Below are 17,081 nucleotides of genomic sequence, written 5' to 3'. Positions count from 1 at the left end.
TATATGCTTCAGTCCTAGAAACCAGACTTCTTTCACAGCCACTAGATGCCTTTGCAGGTGCCACCTATACCTCCAGGCTTGGGAAGGGTCCAGCACATGCCCTTCCATGCCTGCTGCCTGTTCATATCTGTTGGGGGAATAAACCATTGATTGGGTTAAAGCTCTCAGAACTGAATCATTTCACTGATAATCCTTGTATTGGCTCACCCATGAGCTTCTGGGGACACCTACTACCTAAAGCACAACACATCTTCATCGAATAGCTTAGCAAGACCTTCTAGATGACTTTCAAGAGCTTCTACATCAGCACTTGTTTCTTTGCCTTGCACTTTTATTTTATGGAGCGGGGCCTCTTGCCAAAAACATAATGGACCAAACTCTGGCACCTTCAAACTTCTTCTGCAGCTTTCTCACTTCTCTTGTCAGTATAACTATCTAAAATGATGGCCTTATCTGGATTTGGCTTCATCTTCATAGAACGTGGGTTGTTTCTTCTTTTCTTCAGAATATAAAAAGTTTTTCCAGATCAGCAATAAGGCTGTTTTTGCTTTCTAGTCATTTACATATGCCCTGGAGAAGCACTTTAATTTCCTTCTTGAACATTTCCTTTGCATTCTCAGTGTGACAAAGTAGTGTAAGATGCACAGCTTTTTATTTGAAAGGCAAAAACATGAGACTCTTCTTTTTATTTAAACAGTACAGACCATTACTGAGTCATTAATGGTTCTAACTTCAATATTGTGTCTTGAAGAATAAGAGGATGGTGAGCGGTGATCTGTGGAGTAATAAGAATGTACATATTAAGGTTTTTATCTTATATGAGTGGGATTTGTAGTGCCACATGACAGTTAAAATAGATCATAGTATGAGTTATAATGGCCTAAAATCTTCAACACTCATTAGGCAGTCCCTTCTGCTCCATAACAGGGGCATCTATCTCACCTCCTCCTGGATGGTCTGTTTGTATCCTCTCTCACAGCACCTATGAGTTCTACATGGGCTCCATCAGCAGCTATGCAGTACTGGTAGTGGCACAGCCTGGTGAATGGATTAAGCACTTTTAGGTCAACATAAAAGAATGTCACTAAAAATACTTATAATGCCACAAGAATTAGCATCACAAAAAATAAAATAGATGATCTCAGAGGGGTGGGGAAGGATAGCTGTGCTGGGGGTTCTGGTACTGGGTAATGCTCAGGAGCTCACATGTGGGAGATGCCATTGAACAGTTTAGAAGTAGGGAAGTGAGAATACATTCTAGGAGATGTGGAGGGCTGTTGCCTAATCGTTTCTTGACCTCCTGCCTCTATTGTTTTGGACCCTGAATTTATATTGCTGCCAGGAAAGGTGGCTCTCTTTCAAAGGATTGGATGGCAGCTTGGAGCACCATATGTACCCTATATACATATACCAAGTGGAAGATAATGTTCAATATCCACTGACTTGCTTATTGGCAGCTAAGCTTCCTCCTCTTCTTGAAGGTTCAGTGGCCACTGGTGGCTCCATATCTTCCTGTGTGGTCAATGCTGGTGTAGGACCAACCTCTGATTTTGAGGGCTATTTCTCCTCCTTCACAGGGAATGTGATAATATGCTCCCCCAAATGTAAGCAAGTAAATTGGGCCACAGATGCTGGAGGCAATTATATCACTTGATATGATGCTAGAGCTGCAGGAGAAAACACCCAACATGACTGACTTTCCTTGGGCCTTTCCCAATTCTCACTAGAACCCTGCCTCTGAGAATAGTCCTGGCCCTCCTCCACAATTGGCCATCTTCCCAGACTAGGTTCCACCAGCTGAAGGATGTTAGTATTGTGTGTCTTGGGAACATATGGCAGATCCCAGGGGCACCAGCTGAGATTCCTCTGCATACACCTTCAGTCATCTGCCCCAGACCCCATCATCAGAGAGCTCAGACTTACAGGATCTGTGTTGTTCAGCTGGGGAAGGACATGGAAGTTCCCCATGATTCAGGCATAATGATCAACAGAGAGGTCATGAGAAGCTTCAGGTTGTCCAAGTCTTGGGACCTCAAAAATATTCTGAATAGAGGTACAGCTGCATTTAGATGATAGAGGAGAGCATGCTGTAGAATGTGGAGTGAAACAGGGAGTCATGATGGACAGGGCCTCTCTTTTAACTGGAACCTCCCAAGGTCCCTGCATCATGGGTTCCCAAAGAGTAGCCAGGCAAGTCCATGCACCAGATCAAAAGGGCAACCTTTGAGGTATATGTGTGGGTAAGGGGCTCCCCACACTTGCTCTCCGGTCTCTATACAGAAAAGTATGGGCAACCTGGGTTTGCATTGGCTGTGTTGGAAAGGGATCCACACAGGGCTTGGCTCTGAGGCCCCAACCACTACTCTGTTCCTTTGGTGTCCAGAATCAAATGCACCACAATATGTTCTTTCTACAGGGTAAACCCCAGAGTTGAGTCCTCTGCTGGAAATCACACAGGGTGGAAATTGGGGTTTGCCCAGCCATCATTTATAACAGCTCTTCATAAAACAGGAGCCCTCCTGACTGGCCCAAAAACCACTCCCTTCTTTCCTTGAAGCTACTCCTCACAAACATCTGGCTGCAGGTATCTATACCTAGAGATGGTGAGGAGGCTGACACCTCTAACATCCTGTGCCCCTCATCTGTCAAGATGGCTGGTGGGCTTGACTAACTTCCTGACAATATTGGAACTCCAGGAGGACTAGAAGTTTTGTTTGCATTGATTCCTAAATAATAGGCCAAATGATGGCCCATGGTGGTGCTACACATACATTTGAGTGATGACTGAGCCAAACCACCTACTGCCTAGCTATTCAGGGCCAGGACCCTATTCGTTTCTCCCCAAGTGTCCCTATTCTGGCTACATGCATGTTGGAATGCTCCCAGATGCAATCCACAGACTCCTTCCTAAATGTGGAAATTGTTTTTCCTGAGGCATCAGAGTAGTGAGGCCTGAGGCAGAGAACTTTCTCACAGGGAGGGGATATGCCCACAGGGTAAGGCCAGAGCTATAGGCTGCCTATAGTTACACAGAACCAGGCCTGAGGCAGACACTTTTTGGGCTCATCCTACTCGGTTTTCTAAACATCCAGGCAGGCTGCTTCTCTGAAAACACTACTTTCCCCAGAGCTGACTGAGTTCCCAGAATTCCCAGCACCAAGAAGGAGATGGCCATGTGCCAGAGCTTGGAAGCAATACACATCTTTTACACAGCAGCTCCAGCACTTTCTGAGGAATGTCCAAATTTTGGGAGGAATACAGTACCTTTTAAGAATTGAAGACATTAGCTGCTGCATAGTAAGTGTGCATACATTTGTTTTAGTAGCACCACCTACCACTGTGTTTCTGGCCCATGCTCATGGATATGGTTTCTTCAACTCTTCATGGTAACTCAATGTGATGGGTATATCCCCCTCTATAGATGAGGAAACTGAGTCATGGTCAGATGAAATGACTTGACACAGAATACTCAGCTATAAGTGCCAGGGTGGGAATTCAAATCCAGGCTGTCCCACACCAAGTCTGGAAGAGAGTACCGTTATTCACTCATTCAACAAACCCCTATGGGTGCCTCCTGGAAGTGAGAGCTTCCTGTGTAAGCCCAAAGATTCATAGCACCCATGCAATGTAGGTGTCACTTTTACCATTCCCAAGTTTCCAATGAGGCTGCTGACCTAGGAAGGCAAGGCCCATCAGGCCTGTGAGGAGACTGCACTTTGCATCAGTGAAGCTCCACATGGATTCAGGTTGCTCTGTCCTGATGGCCAATGCACCTGCTTCCTTAATCACAGCCAGTAAACATCATGGTCATGGCCAAAGTTGGGTTCATGTCATTTTACAACTGTCCATTCCCACAGAATGTGCATCAGCAAGAGTAAAGATTAAGGTAAGCTCCAGACTCTAGGTGACAATGATGTGGGTTTCTGAACTGGAACAAATGTGCCTCTCTGGTGGGTAGTGATGGTGACAGGGGCACAGATTGTGCAGGGATTGGAACATTTGGGAAATCTCTCTTCTTCCCCTCAATTTTGAGCTTAAAAATGTTCTAAAAAGTTATCAAGTAAAAAAACAAGAGGAGGAAGAAGTGTGCTTTGTCACTCTGCACTGGGAGAGGCTGAGGGCAGGCAACCAGAGCTTGGGGCAAACAGACCCAGCACCTGCTTCCAAACCTGCCTCTCTCCAAGCTCAGCACAGCATGGTCTTCAAGGGGCTTTTGGGTCTTTAGAGAGAAGCTGTCTGATGGTGACAGCTCAGAAGCCCTGCCTGACACCTCCTCAGAAGGCCTTGAGGGGAGACTCAGATTTAGGGTGGCCCACCTCTCCCTCTCTGTCCCTGGGCTGTCCCTACTTATCTCCATTCCACCCCTGCTCCCTCAGAGGCTGCCAGTTGCTTGCTGCCTGATCACATTTAAGCTGCCCTTCCCACTTCTTGGCCCAGCAGCTCCTGTCTATCAATAAGCTCTCAGCACTCATGACACTTCCTCTAAGAAGCCCATTATGTCTGCCATCTAGGAACACCCTGACCCTCTCTCTCCTCTGTTTCCTCAACCATTTCTGAATTCATCCTATTTATTCATCAGTTTACTTGTCCTCGCTTGGTCCCTCCTTCTAGACCGTGGGCTCCAAGAGGGTAGGGGGCCTTCCTTGTGCTCACTGTTGTCTCTGCAGCTCTCCCAGGATTGGAACGGAGGGCTTGGAATCTGTGGAAAAGTCATAGGGTGAGGATATAATGAGAAGTGGGTCATCTGCAACCTGAGGGAGAGCCCTCACCATACCCTGCCATCCTGGCCCCCTGATCTTGGCCTGCCAGCCTTCAGATCTGTGAGAAATCAGTTTCTGATGTTTCAAAGCCACACAATTGATGGTCGTAGTTACAACTGCCTCCACTGATTAAGACCTGGGCAATGTGAGCCAGGCTTGGCTACTGCACTCTGGACCCTTGGAGGTACCCAGGAAAGTTGAGGATGCTCTCTCCATGCAGCAAGTGGGTGTCTGTTTGTACAATATCAGGGTCTGCTCACCTGATCCAGTGGACACCAGACAAATAGTAAGCCTGCAGGCAGCACTTAGGACCAAAGACAGGCACAGAGACAAAATCAGCCACCTCTACTGCAAGGGGCTGTGTTCTAAATGCAGCTGCTCTCACCCCTTCAGTGGGGACATCTGTGGCTTGCCTGCTTGGCTTTCATCTCCCTGTCTCGTCATTTACCCTTGAATATTTTTGGTGACCCTTTCTTTCTCTCACACAATGATTTAGCCCCTCCAGGCTTGACCACTGAGATCAATCCATCCCACCATGATGGGCAGAAAGAAGCAGTGACCCAGGCTGGCCCATGACCTTCACTATCATCATTAGGACACTGTCTTTTCCTCCAATGCCAAACTAGAAGATTGTGTCTCTAAAGCTGCTTGGCAACATGCCACCACCCCAAGGGGCAGGGTGGGCAAAGAAGGCAGTGCAGGGAGATGGAGAGAAACAGTGTCCTGATGATGTCACTGCAACATCTGGATAAAGCTGTGCCTGAATCTGTTGTGTTCAGCCCACAATTCCCAAACATGTGAACCAAAGCAATCCAGTTTTCAGCCTTTCTTTCTCCTGTAAAGTTATGCTTGTTTACTTATTGTTCTAGCTAACATTGTTAGGGTTTATCCAATTTGAAAGTTGGACCACTTTGCTGCTTCGTAGCTGTGTGGACTTGGCTCAAGTCCTTAAACCCTCAGAGCTTCAACTTCCTTGCTAATAAAGAGGAGTTGCTACTTTCGCCTACACAAGAGGAAGTCAGCCTTGTAGATTATATGAGACAAGGCAAAGCACTTAGGATTGATGTTTGATGAACTGAAGATTCTATAATTCTAGTCTACTAATTAAGCATAACTGACTGAAGAATAACTACAGGGAATGCTTTCAAAGACCCAAGTATCCCTGAGTGTCTGACTCCTAGGGCCTCAGCTATCTGATTTTTCAATGTGGCCTCAGTAGGGCATCAACTGTTGCATTCCTAAGAACACCCACAATCTGAGCTCCTAAAACATCAGGCACAGAAAAAGCATAAAAATATGGATCTTCCATCTTCTCATATCACTAAAAGAAAAACACAGTGACCCATCTGAATTTAGAACTCTGAAACCCCTCACCCAAGGGCTCAGGACAACTCCATGGCAGGATCAGGAGGCTCCCCCAAAGAGCTTGTCCCTTTGGACAGCAAGAAATACCCCTTGCATTCAACATAGAGCACAGCTCTGGGGCCTGCAGCACCCCAACCAAGGACTTATCAAGGTGATCAAGTTCATGCTCTGAGAGCATCTGCAAAGTCATCTGTGAGAACAGGGCAGAAACTGACCCCCTGCAGCTGAGACCATCTTGCTCCCACTGGAGTGAGCGAAGCAGTCCTTCCTGCATACAGATGGCACCACTAGAACAGGTCAGCAACACTGCTGCACAAGTAAAAGAGACTGTCATTCCAGAGGTTCAGGTGCTACTAAATGGGCAGGACCACAATTTGAACCCAGGACTATCTGATTCCAAAGTCTGGCCCTTTGCCAACTCCAACTCACACTCCCAGCATAGGTCATAAACACCTATGGGCTGTTGGTTGCAGCTGCAGAGCAATGTAAAGCACAGTTTGCAGCCAGTTCCCTGGGTGAACCACTCACTATCTCTGTGACCTTAGGCAAGATACCTGCCATGTCCTTGTCCCAGTTTTCTAATGCACCAGTGAAGGTGTGTTGTTCACTCCACAGAGCATCGGGGTGGTTAAATGAGATTGTCTATTGAACAGCTAGGTATCATATGGTAATGTTTTGTTTTGTTTGTTTGTTTTTATGCCTTTATTTACTCAGGATATCTTTAACTGAATCCTGGGCTTCCTGGAGGGGAGCAAGCCTTATCAGCTGCTGTTTTATTATATCTTAAGTACAGCCTTGGCAAATTCCAGGGAGGGCCCGGTCACAGAACGTGGTGCCAGCTGGTGGCTAGAACCTAGGGCTCATCAGAGGTGATTGTCAGCTCTAGAACCTCCTGTGCTTAGAAAGCAGGAACAGGGGGATGTGAGCAGGGACTTTTTAGGAATCACATGGTTGTTAGGGACAGAGGCCTGGGAACAAGGACTCTGGCCATGTCCTGTTGCATCAGGTGCCTGAAGCCTTAGCAATTGCAGGCCCATGGGGGTGACAAAAGTGCCCTTTTCTACTTGTTAACCCATGACAAAATGCTCCCCCAAGCTATACAGCACCTCATGAAGCTTCTGCAGGGAGACCCAACAGCATGGCACAGGAGACACAAGCACACAAGAAAGCCAGGCCCCTCTTGCCACTCTCACTACTGATAACCAGGGAGATCAAGGCTACCAGACACCCAACACTATCCAGAGCTCCCAGAAGCTGTGCTTCCAGAGTCCTGAAACAGCCTCAAAACACATCATGTGGGTGGGACTGCATTATTCATGAGAAGTTCTGCCCCCATGAGCCTACACACAGGCTCAACTGAGTCAATCCTACAGGACTCAAGGGACCCAGAAATGTCCTTCTTGGAAGTTCTGTGCCCATTCAATGAGCAAGGATTCTGCCACCCCTACTCTGAATGCTGAAATGTGGAGTCTGAGTCTGGGGTTCCCAGCCCAGAGGCAAAATTCTGCAAAGAATAGGCTGAAGTTTCCTCTTTGGCCTGACACCCTAGTGACTGTGCTTCCTTCCTACTGGTCCCTGATACTTCCATGTTCCTCCTCTGGTCCAAACTCCCCCAGGGCTCCCATCTTTCCCAGAGTAAGGGCCAAAGACCTCAGCAGCCACAAGTCTCTGCAAGGTGGACCCTGTTCTTTCTCTGACCTCATCATCACTCTCCTTCACTCTGCTCTGGTTTCATTGGCCACCTTGCTACTCTGTCTTCCCAGTTCAAGATCTCGCAGGTGTTGATAATTCTGCCAGGAACACCTTTCCTGAAGAAGTGTATGTCCTCCCTTCCTTCAATGCTCTGCTCAAACATTATCCCCTCAGGAAGGCCAAGCGGACCACCACCTCTGGTGAGCCCTTTCCCTGTCTTTCTGACCTTGATTTCTGCCATGGAACTTATTATTTATCTACCTGTCCTCAGACTGGATTGTACTCTCAATGAAACCATGTGAGTAAGTGCTCAGTTTGCATCTGCACGGGGAGGGGAGCTTCAGTGGTGCTCAGTTTGTCCACCACATGATGCCACCCCTAACACACACAGACACACACACACACACACACACACACAGACCAGGCTGGCCCAAAATGATACACCATGCAAGATCTCGAGCTGTTAGCTCACAAGATGCAAACATGGCTGCAAAGTGGTGCCAGTCTAAGCAATGGTGGGGGGTGACAAGACAAGGGCAAATCTCACACACACACACATACACACAAATCATAGCCTTATTTATTCATATATACTCATGCATTACAGAAAACAGACTCACAAAAACAGTTCACACCGATTCACATGCAATGTCTGGAAATGCACTTGGACGTCTGCCGACAGATGCACATACATTCTCATACTCACACACTGCAGCCCAAACTCCACACATATGCACACCACACACACACACACACACACACACAGCCATGTGTGCACCCATGCACACTCAGTCCAGACCTGCAGATGCCATCCTTAACCCCGACACTATAAATGTTCCGCACCTCTACAGGCACCTCAGAGGTGACTAGCTATAAATCCAGAGGCTGGACTAATCTCCACCATGGCCCAAGGGACAGTAAATGGGCAGCAGGGCAGTAGAAGTCTGTTTGTCATTCTCCTGTTTAAGGTGGTTAAGATGATGGGACCCTGCCTGCCAAAGGAGCAGTCCACATACCTGAGACCCCCCAAGAAGTGGCCTCTGTCTCCTGGTGGTGGTGGCTCTGGGTATTGCGAATGTGTGGGTGCAGGAGGGAGTCTTTTTGTCCCCAAACTGAACCTCTCCTTTGCTGAACACTAGGCCCTCTTTGGCAGGCCCACTCAACATGGACCTCCCCAAACAGGCCTACCTGTCCCCAGGAGATTGTCTCTCCTTTAAGACACCCTCACTGAGACCCACACAACTGTTCCTGCACAACAGGGGGTCCCAACCAGACACCTCAAGGTATGCCCCCAACCTGGAGGATCTTCACACTGCATCCACCCCTGCCCACAGCTTAAAGACACCACAGGTACCCCATACCTCCAGCCCCAGAACCCTAAACTCATGGGTCACCCCTCCAGCCCTCCAGAGGTAGATGCTCATCCTGGGCGAGCCTGCCTACAATGTGGCAGCTCCTGTCACCAGGGAGCACCCCTCCAAGAACCATTGCCCCCCACCCAAGTTGGCTGTGCCTTCCCAGATGTGCATCCTGCACCTACGTTCTTCCTCAAGGTCAGCAGCAGCTTCAATACTCTGCAGCAGCTTCTGCCTTATGCCAGGTCTTCATCTCTAGGGGACAAGCCGGTGGGCATGGGTGACCACATGGTAGGAGCATCCAGGGCTGTCCACTCCCCAGCCCACCTGGACCTTCCTTACCTGAGGGAGCAGCAGCCATGGCTCTCACAGCGTCCTCTGAACAGAAAGGGATGGGGGACCCTTGGGAATATGTGCCTGGTAAGGGCAGTGTGTTTGGTGTGCTACAACTCAGGTGGGCATGGGTAGAGCCAGGGACTGCCAAGTTCTGAACTCAGAGCCAGGTGCCTCCCACTACAGTTGGACCATTCACTAGGAGGGCACCATCACCTAAGATCAGCTTGGAAAGTGTTGGAAAATTTTCCTGGAGACAAAAGCCTTCCTCAGGATCTGAGGATCTCCTCACCTGATCCACGCTGCCCTCACATGGACTCATACCAGCATCACAGAGCAATGGTGCAGTAGCTTAACCACAAGAGGCCTCTGCTTCCTGCAGTGTCACTTCAGCGCCCTCTACTGAGGAAGCCGACATCATGCACTGTGTAAATGGGAAATGGTGTAAAAGCCAGGCTATGGTGGAGGAGCAAACACTGAAGGAAGGAAGGAAATAAAATCGGAGCCAATATCAATGAACTTGACAACAAACATAACAACACTAAGAACCAATGAAACAGTGGTTTCTTTTAAAAGGTAAACAAGATTGATAAGCCCCCATGCTAAAATAACCAAGAGAAAAGCCAAGTTTATAAAATTAGAGATTAAAAAGGTGAAATCACCATAGATATCACAGAAATCCAGTGGATCATTAGAGACTATTTTGAAAACTTGTACTCCAATACATTGGAAAACCTAGAAGAAATGAATACATTTCTAGATAAATAGGATCTACCAAAACTGAATCCAGAGCAAAAGAAAACCCAAACATACCAATGACTTCTAATGAGATAGAAGGCTTTTCACTACTGTCTCTAACAAAGAAAAACTCAGGGCTGGATGGACTCCCAGCTGAGGTCTACCAAAAATCTTTGAAGAAGAAGTGATGCCAAAACTCCTCAGATTACCCCATGAAATACAAAGGGATGGAACACATTCCAAATTTATAAAGCCAGCATCGCACACATACCCAAACCAGATAAGGACACATCAAGGAAAAAAACCTATACATCAACATCCCCAAAGAACTTAGATGCACAAATATTGGATGTACGTTTTCTCTGATATGCAAAAAATAAAGAACAAAAAGGAAAAGAAATGTGGGAAAGATGAGTAGAGAAAAGGGAACAAGCGGTAGGGGTAGGGTAGCTGAGCCATACTGCATCAGTAAAAATATGGGGAAAATGATAAAGATTACTAAGAAATCTTGATACTAACCCCAACAACTGAGACAACCAGTCATTAAGGGAATGGAACAGCTCTCAAAAACTGAGAGGTATCACATTTCACATAAAACCACTCTTTGCTTGTTTTGGGGGGTGGGGAGAGAGGGGACTTGTCAATTAGCCTACCCTTTAATATAGGAAAAAATGCCACAAGATATTTGTTTGATGACATCGGAGGAAGCCCTAAAAGGAACACCAACACAAGTCTTCACAGGTGTCAGCCTTCTGAGGCAGGCAACATGGCTCTCAGTAAATTAAGTGTCCTGGTAGAAATGTGAAGTGATCCAAATCAAGCTAAATGAGAGCTGGAATCCTAGAGGTGATGACCCAACCAAGAGCTGCTCCTGGATACTACATTCCCCCACCCCCACTTTTGGTAGTAGTTATGACCGTTTAATTTTCCCTCATGAAATTTATAAAATAGGTGCAGAATAACCATCTTAGTGTATTCTACTGTGATTAAGTTTTTTGTTCACACAGAAAACACTCTACTACCATCTCAATTCCAGAAAGTGGGAAGATGTACTCAGGGGGCACTCTTCCACTGTCAAAGCAGAATGACACCAATGCCTCAAGAATATATTACACCCTTGAATTAATTTTTCCCTAGGTTCAAAAAAAAGTGAGTTTTCTTTTCTTGTTCTTCCTGGCCCAGGTGTTCTGATGCCAGGCCTGCACTCTCTTTTAACTTGTTCGCGATGGTGATTGGCCCAAGACTCACAAACTGCACAAAGGATCAAAAAGAAGAGGCCACCTCAGAAAGGGCAAAGTGTGGGCAGTGGGACCCCTAGTGGATGTGACAGATGATGCAGATCCTTCAAGATCAAGGAAGTGGGTGACAGGTGGCAGCTGGTACAGCAAGTGTGAGTCTTCCCTTTACACTTGTAGTTGGGGCACTAGATCAGGGGCCAGCATCCCTTCAATTCAAGAAATATTTTGAATAGGCCAGAAAAGGGGATGCTTTATTTTGCAAGAATGCATCTATAGGCCAAGGCACATGGTCTCCTTTGGAGTGATGGTTGCATTCCACATCTTTGGGGAGCCCAATCTACTCAGTGGAGAGTCCCACAAAAGTCATGTAGTGTACTAATACATGAGGTGGATCTCTCACCCATTCAGCTTCTCCTGCCAGTAGCCATCTGGCTCCATTACCTACTCCATTGCCTTTGTCTGGAGTGGTGTCAAATCCTTCTCTTTCTAGAAGAGACATATTTTCTCTTCTCAGCCTTGATTTTTAACATCTCAGGATTCTACTGGTTAGAAGGGGGAAGGAGGCATTTTCGGTTGAGCATGGCAGCATTCCCCCCTGATCTGAGCCAGCTAGGAAACTGCTGCCAGGTACTTTGAATGGCTGCCTGAATTTTCCAAGTTAGTCAGTGTCCAGCAGAGGGAGCTCTCTGAAGTCCCAGCCATCTACCTGATGATGGAGATCAGAAACTGAGAGCCCAATCTGTAACCAGGTGGAAAGGAATCTGACCTATTCGGTCTTCACTGCCCACTCTGGGCCGCTGTTTTCTTCCAAGGTCTCAGTTATGGAGATTGAAGGCAAACCCTCCTCCCCAAACTGAACTGCTCAGCTGACCTGTGCCCTGAAGGGACACCCGTTCACAAACTCTTTTCTAGTCATTCCATCCTGTCCGATTCCTCTCCTAGGCAGAGATGTTCTCCAATTACTAGGAGCCACGGTCCAAAATACATCCAAAGAATACTACCACCCATGTCCTTCTGCCTCTAATCTTTACCCTCTCGAATAACCAGACAGTATCTACTGTGCCATCGTCCCCTGATCTAGTCAATCTCCAGAACTGGGACATCTTCAAGCCGGTCATAGCCTCCCACCACAAGCCAGTACATATTTAGCTGAAACTGCAAACTAAACTTCATTTATGTCCCCATTTTCCCATCTACAAAACCTATAGGGAGCAATTTAAACCCATTATAGACTGCTTACTTGCCCAGGGACCCCTCTTTCCTACTGACTCCCCCTGCAACACTCCCATATTGCCAGGATGCAAACCCTCAGGAGCCTATCACTTAGTCCAGAATCTCCGCCTAACGAATGAGACAGTTATACCCATCCACCTGTTGGTTCCCAACCCTGACACTCTTCTTTCTCATGCCCCCCCTTTGAGCACTCACTTTATTGTCCTAGATCTTAAAGATGCCTTCTTTATAGTGTCCCTCCATTCTGACTCTTATTAGCTCTTTGCCTTCACATGGGAAGACCCTACATCCTTTAGGTCTCATCAGCTGACATGGACAGTCCTACCCCAATGCTTCAGGGACAGTCCCTATCTCTTTGGGCAAGGCTTGGCATGGGATCTAACTGCTTGTGACTTAGGGGGCAGCACACTCTTACAATATGTGAATGACCTTCTATGCAGTTCATCATTCAAGGCTTGTGAACTCACACTGCTCAACTCCTCATTTTCCTGGGGTCCCTGGACTATTGGGCCTCTCCAGCCAAAGCCCAGCTTACTACCTCTTCAGTTAACTATTTAGGTACACTCCTCACTTCAACCTCTAAAAGCCTGACATCAGACAGAATTCAAGCTCTCCATGACCTACAACCACCCAAAACAGTGGACTACATCCTCTCCTTCCTGGGTCTGGAAGACTTTTTCAGGCATTGAGTTCCCCACTTTGCACTTCTTACCAACCCCTTATACAAGGCCACTAAGGAGACCCCTCATTGGACCCTCACCTCACCTCAGCTAGTAGCCAATTCCTTTTAAAAGCTCAGGAATGCTCTTACATATTCTTGCACTCTCTCTTCCTAACCCTAAACACCCTTTCCACTCGTTATGGATGAAAGACAGGGTATCACCACTGGCCTCCTCGCTCAGCCAACTGCACCCTCCTATAAGCCGATGGGATACCTCTTCAAGCAGCTTCACTCTATGGTTCATGATGACTACCGAGAAATGTTATAAAATTTTATGTTCTCCTGAGAAGTCAACTTCAATATATTTCTAAAAGACAACAAAGAGAGCCTAACTTATTTAAAGTTTAAAAATGTTTTGCCTCTTTCCCTTAAGAGGGAATTAAAAGCTCTCTTACCTTGTCTGTTTCATGTTTCATATATAATGATAAATTATGTTCACTAATTAATATTAATTTAAAAATTATGCATAATTTTTTATAAAATAATATTCAAGTAAAAATTAAGATTAGTTTCAAAATCAAAACATCTTGCCTAAGATTGAACAAGTGGCCACCATACCTAAGTTAAAATTCTTTCATCTCATTCCAAGTTAAGACAATTATTCAAGTTTATTTAAAATTAAATTCAGAAGATAGGCTTTTGTTATAAAGATTACTATATTCCTAAAGTAAACAAAAACACTATATGTAAATAAGTAAATGTTTCAAATTATAAAAATTATATTCCTTAATTTATAACTATTATAAAATTAAATCTTTTACTCTTATTAGTTTTATATTGTATTATCCTTACAAGTTTTAAAACTAGTATCTCGTAAAGCCTTATGCAAGTACAAATTTTAATGTAAGAACTGAAGTTAATTTATAATAATAAGGTGATTACTTATAAGACAAACAAGTTGTAATACTGTATTTTAGTATCTATACTGGCCCCAGTTTATACTTTTATTGCTTAGCCCATTAGTAGAGCCAAAGGAAAATCATAAGACTCATGAAAACAAACAAAACGACAAAACTCCAGGCCTCCTTTTGCTGTGGTGCCCTCTTTAGCTCGACAGCATGAACTTTAACAATCCTCCCTTGCATCACAGGTCACTCTTGCTAATTTTCCTGGCCAAATAAAAATATGTATTGTCACTTTTTGCTCTTTAAATACTTGTACAGTGCTGGGCCATTCTCTAAAGCTAATGGTGCTCCAGCTTATATCAACTTTTTTCTACAATTTTAAAAATAAAAGGGGGGAAACAAAATCCCATATATCCCCACTAAATCTCACAATTATTTTGAAAAGTTTCAAAATTGTGATATTAAAAGTCTCAATCCTGCTGAGTGACACATGGAGCACTAGAATAAACCAGATTTAGTAATAACATAGGGTAAAGGCTATGACTCTATATTTCCAGAAAACCCAACCTGTCATTGAGGAGACAACTGAAGGACCTGGCCTTTCAGGCTGAGCAGATAGTTCAACAACAAGGAGGTAATAAGTCTCAACCACAATGGCTATGCTGGTTCTGTTGAGTTGCCAGGTGAGTGGAGTCTATGGAAAAACTTATTGAACCTATTTCCCCAATCTACCTTTAGTACATCCAGCTATGTGGATGAAGAATCCATCCCACTATCTACTAATGATATTCATATAATGGGAGGTTTTAAAGATGAATGCATGTGCCTGGATTTAATTACATTGGCTACAGTGGGAATCCACCTATATTTTAGTCCTATGATAAACATGATGGCTGTGTTAAAAGTAACTTTTAAGGTAAAGACAGCATACTGGCCTCTGGGACTTAAGGTCAAATGGCTGGACAGTTATTAAAATGGGAGTTGCCCATAAGAAGCCAGCCATTTCTATGGAAAATCCACCAATAACTTACTGCCCTAATTATTCTGCAATAGAATTTGGCACCTGTCCTAAATCAACAGAGTGTGTTAATGTCTTGCCAGTGCAACATAATGCCTCTAGAAATGTGGATATATTTGGATGGATCTCCAAGAATTGATAAAAGCCACATTAGGATGCTATGACCCCAGGAGGTCCCTATTCTAACTTCAGCAAGATTGGTATTCCACAAGATCTCTGGCATTTAGTTGCTGCCTCAGATTTTCTCAATTATACCCATGGCTCCATGACTGACTTTATACACAAGAATTACAAAGAGGACTCCTGTTATGGCCTAGAAGCCTGTGTTCAATCTCCTTAGGTTTTAATTACTGGAAATGTAAGAGTGAGGAGAAAAGGTGATAAATATCATGGAACTTTTTAAGAAATGTAATCTAATGAAGCTCATTGCCTCAATAATTTGGCTCAAAACACTTCCAAAGCTGTTACAATTGGGAGAATATTGAAGAAAAGATTGAGACTAAATTAATGGTTTGAAAATTCATATAGGAGATAAACTTTCCACACTTAAATTTGAAGAAAGGCTTAGATGCCATGCTGGCTATAAGCATATCTGTCATTACTGCAGACAAATATTAGGCTTCCCAACATGGTAGGGAAAACGTCAAAAATTATCTAATGGGGTTTGGGATAGCAATAATAATAGTTGGGCCTTATGAGCCTTGGCTCACAGCCCTAGGGTCAAACGCAACCACCCAGAGATGAGAATAACATGCCAAGTCTCAAACAATTTGTTTTCCCCACTCTTATCCTGTTTTTCTGGTCTGCACGGAATCCCTTTGGTGTGTTTCATTATCAATGAAACATTTCTAGGCTTTTCTCTTTGTTAGCATCAGACCCATCAGTTCTCTTCCACTTGTCAAGCCCCTGCTTCCAATATTGTCCTGCATCTTTTGTGTTTAGTTCTTAATATTACTATCATGGCCTTTATTTTCAGCCAGCCCACACTTCAATGGTTACCTCCTCCCTCCCCATGCAGGTGACTAGCAGGATTGGTGTATTTCAAGCACTGAAAGAACAGAGGTGCCAACCTAGATTACTGCAACCAGGAACGTAGTGCCTTCAGAAGTGGAAGAGAATTAAAGACCTTCCAAGATGAGAAGAACCTAACAGAATTCATGGCCATTGAACAAACTGGACAGATACTTAAAGGAATCCTACACACAGAAGAGGAAGAAAGATGAACACCACTGAGAGTGTTCAGGAGTGTCTCTAGGAGAATAGATACACAATTGAGAAGTGAGAGGGTCATATGTTATTGATTTAGAAAACCCTGAAACATCTGAGCATTCCATGTTTCCTTCTTCACCAAAAAGACAAGCATAAAAAAAAGAATTAAAGAAACAAAGAAAGCCAAAGAAAAGATAAGAAACATACCATATTTTTCAGAATAATCTTGAGTACACATGGTCTTTAGTCTTCAATTTAAAGATAGAAGGGTAGATTGGATTTTTTAAAAATCTACTTCCCACAAGAAACTCCCCTCCCCTGCAAAGGTGAGCAAGACTGAAAATGGAAAGATGGAAAATAATTTTCCAAGCAAGTGGAGTCTGGAGGCAGGGAGAAGTCACTATGCTTATATATGACAAACACACTGAAGCCAAAGCCAGGCAGAAGTTTATCAAGGGAAACAGCAAGACGATATCCTCATGTCACCAATACATATCAATGCACCAATGTTGGAGCACCCAATTTTATCAAACACTACTAGACAAAGAAGAAGCCATAGGCTCCAGCAAAACAA

Source organism: Marmota flaviventris, chromosome 1 (genome assembly GCF_047511675.1).
Source record: "Marmota flaviventris isolate mMarFla1 chromosome 1, mMarFla1.hap1, whole genome shotgun sequence".
Taxonomy (NCBI): Eukaryota; Metazoa; Chordata; class Mammalia; order Rodentia; family Sciuridae; genus Marmota; species Marmota flaviventris.
The sequence above is the reverse complement of the archived record's forward strand: the minus strand, read 5'-3'. Positions refer to the sequence as shown.